At 44.0% G+C, this 14,362-nt stretch overlaps 1 protein-coding gene across 2 annotated transcripts in view; it reads left to right on the top strand.

Annotated features, from left to right (window-relative positions):
• Window positions 1-14,362, top strand: part of C9H10orf90 (chromosome 9 C10orf90 homolog) — a 63,399-nt gene that overhangs the window by 5,635 nt on the left and 43,402 nt on the right. The window contains exon 1 of one of the 2 annotated variants that reach the window (XM_077182777.1): window positions 6,298-6,432. The exons of the other annotated variant lie outside the window; for it this stretch is intronic. The gene's annotated coding sequence lies outside the window, so the exon portion shown is untranslated. Of the gene's footprint in view, window positions 1-6,297; window positions 6,433-14,362 lie in introns of those variants that run through there. 2 annotated transcript variants of the gene reach the window in all.

Consider the following 14,362-nt stretch of genomic DNA (forward strand, 5'->3'; position numbering starts at 1 on the left):
GGCTCTTTTTGGGGAATTATGGACATTAGAGGATGAGTGGGTCACTGAAAACTCAGAATTCTGAATCTGGGGAGATCACAGTTGATGAACAAGGAATTAAGTTTAGCATTTTCCAGAAGGGTTCTGTGAACTTTGTTCCTCCCAAAAAATATCCTTATTTTCTTCTCTACACTTGAGAAGAAACACTGGCTACAGGTGCTGCATTTTGAGCATCTCAAGAATTTCCTCTCCTGGGGACATTGTTTTGCTTAGCTAAGATCTCCTTTTTTTTATTCCACAGAAATGGGAAATGAGGACAAGTTATCAATGTGCCTTCTCCTCAATTAAATTAACTCACAGAATTAAAACTGAACTCAAGAAAAGCTTTAATCTTAATCATTCTGTGGTTGTAGCTTGTGAAGGACTCGGGAATCCTTTGGGAGGGGGAAAAATGTATTTAAAAACATAAGCTGGTTTAGCTCAGGTTTTTCTGGGATACACTAGATTTTAATTAAACAGGAGTTCAATTAATTATAATTAATAAGTAGAATACAGAAAAGGAGAGCTGCTCATACTCTGGAGAGTCAGAAAATGAGGAGAAAATTTGGGATACAGCCTCACACAAGCCCTGGGAATGCGGCTGGGAGGAGAAGTCCAGGGAAGGACGGCACACAGAGGAGGATGCTTCCCTCCACCATTCCAGAATCCTCTTTCCCATAAATATTTTCCAGTCCTTTGCTTGCTGGTCACTCTGCCAAGGGAGGATTTAACAGCACAGATGCATCAAATCATTATCCCAGTGATGTATTGCAGGTACAATGTGTATTGCAACCTGTTCTCACAGCAGCCAGAACGTTAGTGCCTGATATTATTACTGATATTTGATGTACAATCCAACTCTATTTAATTAGTTCACTAAAATGCATTTTCTGCCAGAGATACAGTGAACAGGAAGGAAAATCACCTTCCTGGAGAAATGCCTCGTAGCAGGATGACTGAAAAAAGCAGATAGTAGAGTCTGAGAGGCAGAAATTGAGCACATCAATCCTGCAGATCCCCCAAAATGTGTGGAACCTCGTAGCTGAGATTTTGGAATACAAGCTGGCAATTTAGCTGTAAAATAAAACTCTTTAAAAGGAAACTCCCATGATATTACCTATAAACACTTTAGAACAGCAGATTAATCTGGAGTTTATGGGTAAGATAGCAGAGAGATGCTTCTGTGCTCAAGGAAGTATTTTTATGTTTGCCTAAATGACCTCTTCTTCATCCAAAGAGCTGCAGCTTTGCCTTAGACACGAAATTGAGCTGTGGCCTGGGGAGTCATCCCTACCACACCACACTTGTGTTGTCTCCTTGGTACCCACGGTCACAGTGGCACCAGGGGATCATTAGGAAAGGTTTCATCTTCTTTTTGCATCCTCTGAGGAGGCAGGAGAGCAGGATTTTGGCGCGAGGTCTGAGTTGGGCTCTGGGCTCCTCTGCGTGCTGGATGGCAATTTGTGCACTGCTGTGCTGCCCAAAGCCACAGCCTCCCTGAGCAGCACTCAGCCCTTCCCTGAGCACCTGAGGGGGCAGAAACAGCCTCCTCCTCCTCCTCCTTCTGTCCCGTGGGAAACTATTGTGAAACAGGGCCCCCGACAAACAAGGGAAAGATGCATCTGACTCCATGTTCTCAGAAGGCTAATTTATTACTTTATGATACTATATTCTATTAAAGAATATTATACTATACTAAAAAATACAGCAAGGATACTTACAGAAGGCTAAAAAGATAATAATGAAAACTTGTGATTCTTTCCAGAGTCCCAACACAGCTTGGCTCTGATTGGCCAAAGAGTGAAAACAACTCACAGCAGAGTCCAATGAAACAATCTCCAAACACATTCCACATGAGCACAACACAGGAGAAGCAAATGAGATCAGAATTGTTTTCCTTTTCTCTGAGGCCTCTCAGCTTCCCAGGAGAAAATCCCTGAGCCAAGGAATTTTTTCAGAGAATGTGAATGCCACAGGAAACCTGGGCTGGCTTGGTTGCTGTATGTGGGTGGAGGATGCAGGAGCCAAACACCACTGCAGGTCCTGTTCTCCTGTAGGTGGGAAGATAAAAGGGCTTGGAAATGGATCTCTGAGCCCTCTTCCATGAAACCAGGAGGAAACCAGGGGATCTCCTCCTGCTCAGGGCTCACTGGGGGCTGTGAAAAGGGCTCCACTCGTGTTGCTGCTGCTGCTCTCCCCCTGTGGGGTTGGCACTGGGGTGGAATCGCAGCTCCTGGACCACTGGATTAGGGAAGGTGTCCCTGCAATGGCAGGAGCTGGAATCGGGTGACCTTCGAGGTCCTTTCCAACCCAAACCTGATTCCCACAGTGCCTGGTTGGGAATGGTCCCACTTCTAAATTGTCATTCCCTGCAAACCTCTCCATAATCAGTGAGCTCTGGGGAGGCCATGGAAGCCTCTAAGGGAAGAGGGCTGGATGTGGGGTTCGTGGCTTGTGCAGAGTGAAAGAGCTGCTTTGGTGGCTCCTTCCACCAGATAGGCCAGAGAGATCCAGAGGGGAGAAACCTGAAGAGTGAGCTGCAAGGAAACCTCTGCTGCTGCCTGTGTTCCTGTCTTGGTTTGAAAAGCCAGGTGTCTGCTAAGGAAAGGAGGAGCCTCTCTTGGAACGGAAAATGTAAACCCCCTCCCTCTGAATTATTGTAATTTTGAAATTAAGGGGCTCTCAGGCAAAGATATGGGAATAGGAATAACAGTTGTTTATTAGGAGAAAAAAAAAAGATAAAAATAAAAAAGCAGTAATACAAAACAACACTGAGAGAGTCAGAGCAGTCCCTGCCCCCTGTGTGTCAGGGGGTGGCACAGCCCCATCCCATGGGGGCTCAGCCCTCCTGCAGTGCCAGCTGTGGCTCTGCTGGAGCAGGGATCCTGCACAAGGGGGGAGTTTTCCTCTGCAGCTCCAGGGCTGCTGGAGATGGGCCTGGGCTCTCTCTGGCAATGCAGGGCAGCAGAAGCTGCTCCTCTGGCAATGCAGGGCAGCAGAAGCTGCTCCTCTGGCAATGCACTGGGCAGAGGCTGCTGTGGTGTCCCAAACCTCAGATTGTACCCAGGTAGGAATGCTTGGCTCCTCCCCTGGGCGGAGCATCTCCCCATGGGATGCTGGAATTGGATCAGCCATGCAGGGACACTCACTGGCCATGGACAGAAAATAACTAATAATTAATGGCCCATGAACAGAAGATATCTCCTGGAGGGAGGATTGGTTGTGGGAGAGATAAAGAAAACCGCTCAATGAACAGCAGATACCTGCATCCCCTCTGACAGATGGAAATAGAATACACCCCTCCATTTCCAACCTAAGGCAGTTCCCAGGCTGGTAAATGGAGCCTTGCCCTGGGTCTGGCAGCTGAGGGAGGAGGGAGGGAGGCAGGAAGGGGTGTTTTCCCCTCATCCCAGGCCTGCCTTTCCAACCCTTCCAGCCTGGAAAGGAATGGCAGGACACCATGGAATGATTCAGTCTTAATTACCTGTGCTCATTGCCTGTGTGGATCTGCAGCGAGCTGCTCTGCCACATCCAAATTCCACTTTATTGCTTCTCTTGTTCTTTCTCTTTCCCTTTGTGCTCCTTAGGTAGCAACTGCATTTTAGCTTGTTTTCAGGAACCAGCAGTAATATTTCCTGAGCCAATTCCTTTCTTTAATTTGTTGTTGTTTTGGTGTCTGACACATCCAGAGCTCTCCCTGGACTCCAGAGTCTCTGTACAGTACAAGTGTCTTGAGCACAGTTTATTTTAATCAGGCCTCCCAGAATTCAGTAAATACTTCAGGCCAATTCCTCCAGTAAATCTGAACACATTCAGCAAAAACATGTGCAGCCAGTGCTCAGACATAATTGCCAACAATTTCACACCCACAGAATCCTCGCTTGCCTCTGACATTCCCAGAGCCCCATCTTCCCCATCGCTGTTTCCAGCAGGAACCCCCCAGTTGCTAAGGGGATGGAGGTTCTGATGCAGCCCTAAATGAAATATTTTCAGCACAGAGTGCAGAATTACCCATGTAGTTTTCTGGTTAATGTTCTCTGTGTCAGAGAGGAAGGAGCACGCTGCAGAGAGAAGCAGCTCTCCAGAGGTCTGGAGGCCAGGTTTGATCCAGGCACTACCCAGGCATTCAAAATATGAATTGAATCCGTGTCTGCTGCATTTAACTGGAACTCTGACAATTACAGGCTGTCACAGGAGACTTCCACTCCTCTTCCTGACTCAATTACCCAGGCTCACGCTTCTCCTAAGATTGAGCTTGACTTTATGTACCATTGCTGTAAATAAAGTCAAGCTCGTTTTCTTTTTTCTTTGCTATTCTAAGGAAAAGGGAGAGGCTGATTTTAGCACCCAGCATCCAACTGAGCCCAAGCCTCAGGGGGAGCTTTTGGTTGAATTGCAATTAAGTATTTATTTTTTTAGCCAAGTTGTGCTTATTGATGCATTGAATTTTAACAAACAAAAAAAACCCCACTTCCTACGTTTATTGCCCATTCCCAAATCTTTGCTATAGGAGTATCTATCATAAAGTCTTAAAATAACAAATATGCATAATCAACTCAGGTCCCCTTAAAATTTTACAGACACCAATCATTACTAGGCAAAATACTGCAGCATTCCACTAAGTTATGTTATTTCCATTGTATTTTCCATAATATCCTGCTCCTTATGCAGCCTTGTTTTCCTTATTCCCCATTTTTTGTGCTGAAAAGTTGTTTGCATTAATCTGTTCACAAGTCCTGGTTCCTTTTGTGAGTGATCTGCTGATTGCAGCTCAATAATGTTTGAGAATATCAAATTATTTCTTGCATTTTGGTAGTGATCTGAGTGTGTCCCTGTACAATTCCTGACTTGTGTCCTGCTCTGGAGTTCATTAACTCTGCATGAGTCAGGCAGGCTGCACTTCCCACTTCCCCATGGAAGTGCTCCCCTTCTTCTGCTTCTCCCCTTTTCCCACTGGGATGGCACAGCAGCATTATGGGAATAAATCACACAGAATTATTTTGTTCATGGTGGAGAAAGGCCATTCTTTATTCACAGAACTCCTTTTTATACAGTTTCACAGACCTCGTGTGGGACTCCAATTGGTCAGGAGCTTTCTTGCCAATTACTTTATTGGTCAGTAACAGGTTGTTATTGATTGTATTGATTGTATCAAACTCTCAGTGTGTCTGTGCTGAAAAGTTGTTTGTGAGAGATAGTTTTCATTTTTCTATCTAAGGTGTAAAAGCAATTTATACAGGTGTTAGTTGTTTTTCACCCAGGAATATTTTTTTATGTTAATGGGCTGCTCACACCAGGATTGCTTTCACATGGGAACTTGTAAAATGCCAGCTTGACTAAGAAGAAATGACAGGCCAGCCAGAGCAGGCCTGGTTTTATAAGGCTTTTTCAAATAGTTTTTCTACCTTACTGCAACAAAGGATGAGCAGATGATCATCCATGGAAGTGCTGTCCCACAGAAATGAAATCCCTCTAAAGCTGGGAACTGGGAAGTGCCCACCACAGTGCTGTGGAACTTTGGATGGATTGCTCCCAGATGCTGTGTGGAAGTGTTTAACTGAGCTGAATGGGATAAATGCCTGAAAAAAATTCCATATCTTGTGGAAATTCCTGCTGTGCTCCCATGGTTTGAGTTGGAAGGGGCCTTAAATCCCACCCAGTGCCACCCCAGCCATGGCAGGGACACCTCCCACTGTCCCAGGCTGCTCCCAGCTCCAGTGTCCAGCCTGGCCTTGGGCACTGCCAGGGATCCAGGGCAGCCAGAAATGACAAATTGTGCCATTGCTGATGCTCTCATTAACTCCCCAGAGCTGCTTCAGGAGATGAAAAGTCTCCTTTTCACAGTGCAGGAGTTTTAACTGTGCCCTGGCTAAAGATTACTTCAACCTGCTATAAATTGAGATGTTTCACTAATTGCTTTCTTGGTTCATTAGCCAAATTGTGAGTCTGAGGGAAATGGAAAAGGCTCAGAATGAATTTCCCTTGCTATCCTTAATTTAAATGGTGAATAATAATTTAATGTTGAACAAAACATTTTGGGTGATTTGCTGTGCTGGAGCTCATTTTTTACCTTGGGATCATTTGCCACCTTTGAAGCTTTGTGGGGAAATGATGCTCAGCTCTGCTTCTTTCTGATGTGACACCAGGCAGCAAGGAATAATCATTATAGAATAATTGTAATAATCTCAAAATGTATTCAGAAACACTTTTGTCATGGGAGGTCCCTCCTCAGATATTGTTTTAGGCAGTGAGATAAGAGAGATAAAAGGCAAAAATCTGTAAAGGTTTTGCTTCTGTGGATTTTGTGGCTCTATTTCCATTTCAGCCATGAAGGTGTCAAAACTACAACATGTCCCTGGTTTACTCCTTCCAACACTCAGCTGAAAATCAAAGATTAACTCTGAGCAGCTGCAGGTAACAAATTCTACTAATTCATCAAAGCCAACGCTGTAGAATTTAATCTGTTTTATGAAATTCCTCCCATGGATTGTTATGGCAGGGCTGTGGCACAGGAGGTCATTTGTGAGCTCTCAATTGCTGGTTGTGTGACAGTGAAAAAAGGAGGCCAAAAGAAAGGTTAAATTAAAGAAGCTCCTAGAAGCTATTTATGTGAGATGAATGTATATTATCTAAATTAATGACAGCAAACCTCCAATTAGCTGAACACTGATGCACAATTTGAGCTTTATAAGGTAAATGCATGTTTTGTGCAGCCAAAGGGTTGGGTGAGGAAGGTTTCACTGGGGTGGGGTTACAGGTAAATGAACATTTTCCTTTCTTGGGGCACAGTGACCTCACTGCTGCTGCTGACAAACCTTTACAATAAATCTGTCATTGTTTCCCAACATCAATAAGGAGTGTGAAACTTAGGACCTTTCCTTCTAAAATATCCTCCTATAACATGGGATGAGCAAAAACCTTGAATGTGCTGCTTTGTGTTTCAATAAACAACTTAATTTCTATTTTAGAGCAGAGATTTCCTCCTCAGACCAGTGCATGTTGGTTTGGCTGAAATAAACTTGTTTCTGTTTTGTTCATTTAGAGAATTCCTCTGTAAAAATACAACAAAGAGGGCTGCAGCTACCAATTCCTTCAAGGAATTCAAAGGAAATTTCTAATGGTTTTTGCAGTTTATACATGCTAAAATAATGGTGTAATGGAGTGATTTGATCAATTTACTCTTTGGGGAGGGTAGGATTTTGTTGTAGATCATCAGTTACTTCATTATCCTGATTATGGTCATTGAGAGTCAAGATTTAATTACATTTTGTGCAGAAAAACTCTATTTTAATGTACCCAGGAGCTTCACATCTCCTCATACCTCTTCCTATGCATCTTCTGAATTTTGTGATTTTAGGGAATCTCTACCCTATTACTTCTTTTTTTGACTTGCTAATGATTCCCAACTCATTTAGTGTCAGTATTTTGCAGTAATGTGCCCCTTTCAGGGTCATTCTGGGAAAATATCAACTCCTAGAGTACTTCTGCTCATTTAGGATGAGTTTAGGGAGATGTGGAAGCCCTACTCTATACTATTTGTTTATATTTTCTTTGATTTCTGGCTCTGTTGTTTTGTCACCCTGGTCTTCAGTCTTATTGAGGTAATTTACACTGGCTTTATATATTTTTTTCATATTATCCTCTGATGTATCCTAATCCTATCCTAATTTTGAGATGCCTGAGATATCAAGATCCCTTTTTAAAATTTAAGCAGCACTCTGGGTTACTCAGCACTTTTGTGCTGTGTGCTCATATTCAAACTCACACACTTTGTATTGCTTCAGTTGCTATTTTTAAGCTCCACGTACAAATTCAGCTTTCCTTGTTTTCACTGTTCTTTGTAAATTTTTTTGTTGGTTTTTTTGTTTCTTTTTTTAACCTGAGATTTTCTCTGTCCATTCTGTCCAAAAATACAGAGGCTTTTATAAACAACTTTCCTTCAGCTTTTAGCTGGGGAGAAAAAAAACAACTCAAAAAAATCCATAAAAACTCTCTCAACTTTAAAAGCATTAACTGCTGTTCTCTTCTGGAGAGGATGGAGCCAGGCTTTCTTTGCAGCCTCCTCCTCAGTCCCCAGGGTTTTCCCAGTAAAATTCCCTATTTTCCTTCTCTCCAGTGCCTTTTCCTATGCCATTAGAGTGGGACTATTTTTCATGTGAGGGATTTTTTTTTGTTCCCTGTGTCCCACTCATGTTTCCCACTTTGTCTAAGTGGGATTGCTCTCTTTCTGAAAGCTGAGGGACATTTCTAACACCCAGAATTGAAGAAAATTATTACATGTGTGCTTGACCCAGGTCACCAGCTGGTCACCACCCACCTTTTCCTTCATTTTTATTCCCCTACCTTTGATCCCCACTGCTGTTTATTCTGCATTTCTAGCAGGAGACATTTAGCAAAGGCTTTGGCTATAAGATGAATCCCCAAATCCACAGAGTTTCCCCATATTGTATTTTCACACTGAAATCCCCTTGAAAGGTCACTTGAAAGTTTGAAATACCAGAGCACTTTGATTGCTGTTGATTTTTCTCATGGTGATTGAGGAGCCATCGAGCTCATCAAGCTTTACTAAAAACACAGTCACTGGTTAAATTTCTATTCTTGTAAAGAAAGAGCCCACTGAGCTTTCCCACACAGCTGCTGCTGGAACTGCATTCTTCAGGGATGGATATCCCCAGGAATGACACCAGGATCTGCCCAAATGGGGCAGAGAAGAAACCATTCCATGTACCTGCTGGAATTAAGGGAGAGCACCGCTCCACTTAGCCATGATTATGATGAGGAATTAATTTCCACAGCTCAGCAGTGGTTGAGGTACTCAGTGCATAGCCCAGAGCAGCTGTGGCTGCCCCTGCATCCCTGCAAGTGTCCAAGGCCAGGCTGGACATTGGGGCTGGGAGCATCTGGGATATTGGAAGGTGTCCTTGCCCATGTGCCTCGGTTTGAAAAGCCAGGTGTCTGCTGAGGAAGGAAGGAGCCTCCCCTGAAATGGAAAATGCAAATCCCCTCCCTCTGAATTGTTATAATTTTGAAATTAAGGGGCTCTCAGGCAAAGATATGGGAGCAAGAATAACAGTTCTTTATTAGGAGAAAAAAAAAAAAAAAAAAGCAGTAATACAAAACAACTCTGAGAGAGTCAGAACCCCCTGTGTGTCAGGGTGGTGGCACAGCCCCATCCCATGGGGGCTCAGCCCTCCTGCAGTGCCAGCTGTGGCTCTGCTGGAGCAGAGATCCTGCACAAGGGGGGAGTTTTCCTCTGCAGCTCCAGGGCTGCTGCAGATGGGCCTGGGCTCTCTCTGGCAATGCAGGGCAGCAGAAGCTGCTCCTCTGGCAACGCAGGGGGCACAGGCTGCTGTGCTGTCCCAAAGCTCAGATTGTACCCAGGTAGGAATGCTTGGCTCCTCCCCTGGGCGGAGCATCTCCCCATGGGATGATGGGATTGGATCAGCCATGCAGGGACACTCACTGGCCATGGACAGAAGAGAATTAATAATGAATGGCCCACGAGTAGAAGAGGTCTCCTGGAGGGAGGATTGGTTGTGGGAGAGATAAAGAAAACTGCCCCACGAACAGAGATAAGTGCCCCAGCTCTGACAGATGGGAATTTTGAATTGAATACACACTGAGCTAAACCTGAGACACCATGGCAGGGGGTGGGAGGGATGGGATGGAATTTAGGTCCCTTCCAACCCAAACCATTCCATGATCAAAATTTTTCTAAAATTAACTCAGAACTACACCCCCAGGGAGGTGACCTCTTTATTTTTGGGGCTGGTTTGTAAGGGGTTTGTTGAGTGAATCATTTTTGGGATCATGCTAATAACAGGCTTTCAGTCACCCCATAGGCTGTAGATGTGTTCTATAAGATAATGTATTTATAGGTTTGTTCACCAAGTTTGGCTCAAATAAAGATTACTGACTTCACAGGTTTATAGGCAGTCCAAACAATGGGTAATTTCAGTATAAGTAGCAATGGATAATTTCAGTATAATAACAATGCATAATTTCAGTATAAATAACCCTGAATTCCCTCAGGAATGGCTGAACATGGTTCTTTTGTAAAAGCAGTAACCTATAGCCCTACCACCATCAAAAATGCAAAGATCTAATTGCTTCTGAGACTTTAGAAAAATAATATTGAAGATTTTTGCCTAAATGGTGATTTCTCTCAGCACTGACCTGCCTGCCCATGAGTTTGATGCTGTTGTAGTTAATCTTTTTTAGGCAGAATGATGAAGTGTCTAAACTTCCCTATGTCATCCCAGTGCTCTTTTCCCTTTGCCATCAGGATGTTTCTGTTGTCCCACTCTGAGTTCATGCCCTTAAAACACTTTTCCACTCACCTTCCAGGCTTTGAGGATCCAGCTCTGCACTGACAAAGGCAGAGGGCTGAATTATGCTAGAAAAATATTAATATTATACAGTGAATTTTTTTTATCCTTGGGAGAAGATAAGATCATATAAATGAGGCAATCACTGCTGAGAAGAGAACTTAACAATCTTTCCTTTTTCCAGTACAAAATGCCAAGCCTTTTTAAGGAAAAGGAAGATGGGAAGTGCTGTGTAGAGCTCAGTAGCAGAAATATAATAGCCCTGTGTACCCCTCTTTGAAAAGCTGCAAGTTGGTTTTTTTAATGAGTGAAAAAGTAAATTGTATATTATTTTTTACAAGGAAATTAGCTTTTATTTATGTAAGGCAATCAGTGTTTATTATAAGTTAAACATTTGGAGAAACAGATTTAAAAAATCCCTACATTCTCTTGGATTTACAATGAGGGTTATGTGCTTGGTTTTCACCACAGCTGAATAAAACCTCATCCTTCCAAAAATCCTGTTAAATATTCTTCAATTCTTGTAAGTATCCCTGAATTCTTATTAAATGCTCTTCAATTCTGTATAATCCTGTATCATCTTCTCTTTGGCAGCCGCACAGCAGCTGTTGGCTCGCTGTCCCTTGATTAATTCTCTCCCTGTTCCAGGGTGGAATACACCTAGTTTGTTTAGTGAAAGGGAATATGGCTCATATTTAAAAATCCCTTTTAATGCAGTTACAGCATCTTTGCAGATTTAATTAGGTCTCAGCCCCTTCCAAATCGCTCAAGTCAAAGGTCCCATCTTACTTGTCCCTGAGGCACCGTTACACCAGTCCCCAGACGGCGCCGAGTTCCTGAGCGATGACTTTGCCATATAGGGGCTAATTACTTCTAATCTTACACATTGATGAGCCTGGATTTTATGTCTCTGAGCCACTGGGACTGGAACTGCCAAATTATCCTCTCCATAGCACGGGGGTTGTTTCTGCATTAAAGGGACTGGCTCCACAAATGACAATCCCTTCCCACCAGGCGCTCGCGTTTGAAACCCTAATTATTGCTGGCACTGGCTGCATCCATGAGCTCCTGGTAATCCCTGTCAGGATCTCAGGCAAGCTGCTGAGCCTGGCTCAGCTAAGCCAGGGAAGGGTGAGCAGAGCAGCAGAGGGGAGCAGGAGCTGAGTCACGAGGGGACATGGAAGCTGCAGCTGGATATGAAACATCCTTGAGCTGGGCCTGGAGCAGCATCCCCGAGCCAGGCCTGGGAGAGCATCCCTGAGCCCAGCCTGGAGCAGCATCCCTGAGCCCAGCCTGGGAGAGCATCCCTGAGCCCAGCCTGGAGCAGCATCCCTAAGCCCAGCCTGGAGCGGCATCCCTGAGCTCAGCCTGGGAGAGCATCCCTGAGCCTGGCCTGGAGAGAGCATCCCTAAGCCCAGCCTGGAGCAGCATCCCTAAACCCAGCCTGGAAGAGCATCCCTGAGCCCAGCCTGGAGCGGCATCCCTGAGCCCAGCCTGGAGCAGCATCCCTGAGCCCAGCCTGGGAGAGCATCCCTGAGCCCAGCCTGGAGCAGCATCCCTGAGCCCAGCCTGGAGCAGCATCCCTGAGCCTGGCCTGGGAGAGCATCCCTGAGCCCAGCCTGGAGCAGCATCCCTGAGCCTGGCCTGGGAGAGCATCCCTGAGCCCAGCCTGGGAGAGCATCCCTGAGCCCAGCCTGGAGCAGCATCCCTAAGCCCAGCCTGGCAGAGCAGCTCTGAGCCCTGCCTGGAGCACCAGCTCTTTCATTTAATGAACAATAACTTCCACCAGGTCTTTAAAAGAAATGACTCAACACTTTCACCTTCTCAGAGCAGGAGGAAAAAATGTCTTTGGAGTCTATAATGCATGAAGGTGTTGGAAGCCTAATCTAGTATAAGCTGCCTTCAGCCAGGCCTTTTCAGCACCAGGGAAGAGAAATGAATGTCTAAAAAGCAGCAAATAGCTCCAATTGCACTCTGATTTCGTGGCAGTGTGTGCTGGAGGTCAGGAACATAAAGCTGTTTATTTCTCCCCACAAAGCAGAGGCTGTTATCATAACCTGCTGTAGGTGCAGGTATTGCAAACTTCAGGGAAATATTGGATTTTATTACAGCATTACTTCACACCATGTAAGCTCCTTTCCCTGCTTCTTTCTGTTGTAGTCTTGACCTAACCCTGGAGTTGTGTCCAAAAAGGAGGAGTTTTTTCCAGGAATCTGAGTGGAGTTACAATAATTTGGGTTGAGCATTTACCAGATCTTTCCAGCTCTATTTACCAGATTTATCCAGCTCATTTACCATATTTATCCAGCTCTGCCAATGGACAACCATGACATGGAGGCTTTGTAAGGAAAGGAGAGGGTTGGGAAGAACAAGGTTTGGAGCTGGCAGAACTTTTAGTTGTCTATATGCAAGGAAATAAATAACACCTTGATTTAGCTATTGCTTTTTAAAAGGCAACAGGGAACTAAGTGGAAAAAACCCAAAACACCAAAAATCCCCCAAACCCCACGTTCTCAACCTTGGAAATCCTGGGAAAATCCTAATATTATCACAATACACAGCCAGAAACACCAATGTATACCCAAGGCACAGAAACATCTTGTGCTCATTTCAGTATTTTATTGAAATATAAAAAGACCATTATAAATTAGAGAAATCCCCATAATTTTGACTTAATAAACTTCCCTTAACTGTTGAATGAAGTATATAAATCTACATTTATACGTCGATCAGCATTAAATTTCTGGCCAAGGTGTTAATCCCAACATTCTTTTAACTAAGGCTAACTACATTTAGAGTAATAAGATGGTTTTAAATCAATATGACATAGACAAGACACATCCTCCAAAATCATGCTTTCAGTTTAGGTTGTAAGAAATATTTTTGCCTTTTTATTTAAATAATGAGTGACTTGCTGGAATTATTGGGATGGGTTTTTTTTAACATCATAGATGACCTTTATCCCACTAAGCACATAAAGTGCATGTACTTCTGAGTGTATTTGAAATTTTTTTTGAAAAAAAAAATTAAAGCTTGGGTTTTAATCTGTCTAAAGAGGACTAACCTTTAACCCAATGCCCTTGCAGGTATCCCTGCAGTGTTTGTCTGTCCTGTGGGCTGCTGTTGGTTGGGTTTAATTTACAGTAAATTCTCCTGTTGTAAATATTGGCCTTTTTGCCTCCCTTGAATAATGCAGTGCTCTCTAGAGTGAATCCCTGTGTGTGCACATCTGTTTAGCATTCCCACCATCCAGATTGCATGGGTGGGTTTGAGGAGAGAAAATTCAGGATCACTGAGCTCTGTGGTGCAGAGTTGGAAATAAAACTGGCCTGTTTACTTCCTCAGGGTGGGACAGCTGCTGGAGTGCTCCCAGCACACAATTTTACCTGTCCTAGCAAAGAGCAGGCTTTTCTCCATTTTCCCTTTGGATATAAGAGCCACCAAGGGACCTTTTTGGAGCCGATATAAAACACGTCCATAACAAACCAAAAAAAAAAAAAAAAAAAAAAAGGCAAACAGACAAAGCCACATCTCATCCTTAAAAAAAACACAAAAAAACCAAAAAATCAAAACTACACAAACCAAAAAACACATCAAATTAAAATTGCAAATTAACTCTGTGGAACTAATCCAATAGAGATATCTACCTGAGCCTATTGGTCCAAGAAAACCAGGATAAAAAGAAGATATGGGTGCAGAAAGGGTGCACTCAGTTTGCTGAGGGCTGCAGCCATGTGGGTTGGCTGTACAGTTTCACATCCACATTTCCAGCAGCAGCTTTCCCAGAATAAACTGAACCTTCCACCTGAGCTTTGCTGCCCTTGGCTTTGGGCAGATCCTGACCTGGTCACGTCCCAGCACAGGGCTGGGAGCTCAGGGTGCTCCTTGTTGAGCCTGAAAGGACTCAGCCATGTCCTGCAGGTCATTCCCAGGGTTTGATGGAACAGGGAGTATCAACGGTCACCAAAGAGGTTTCTGAAAGAACATCCAGCAAAGTCTGTGTCCTGGAAGTTGTT

The sequence above is a fragment of the Agelaius phoeniceus genome, chromosome 9 (genome assembly GCF_051311805.1).
Source record: "Agelaius phoeniceus isolate bAgePho1 chromosome 9, bAgePho1.hap1, whole genome shotgun sequence".
NCBI classification, from domain to species: domain Eukaryota; kingdom Metazoa; phylum Chordata; class Aves; order Passeriformes; family Icteridae; genus Agelaius; species Agelaius phoeniceus.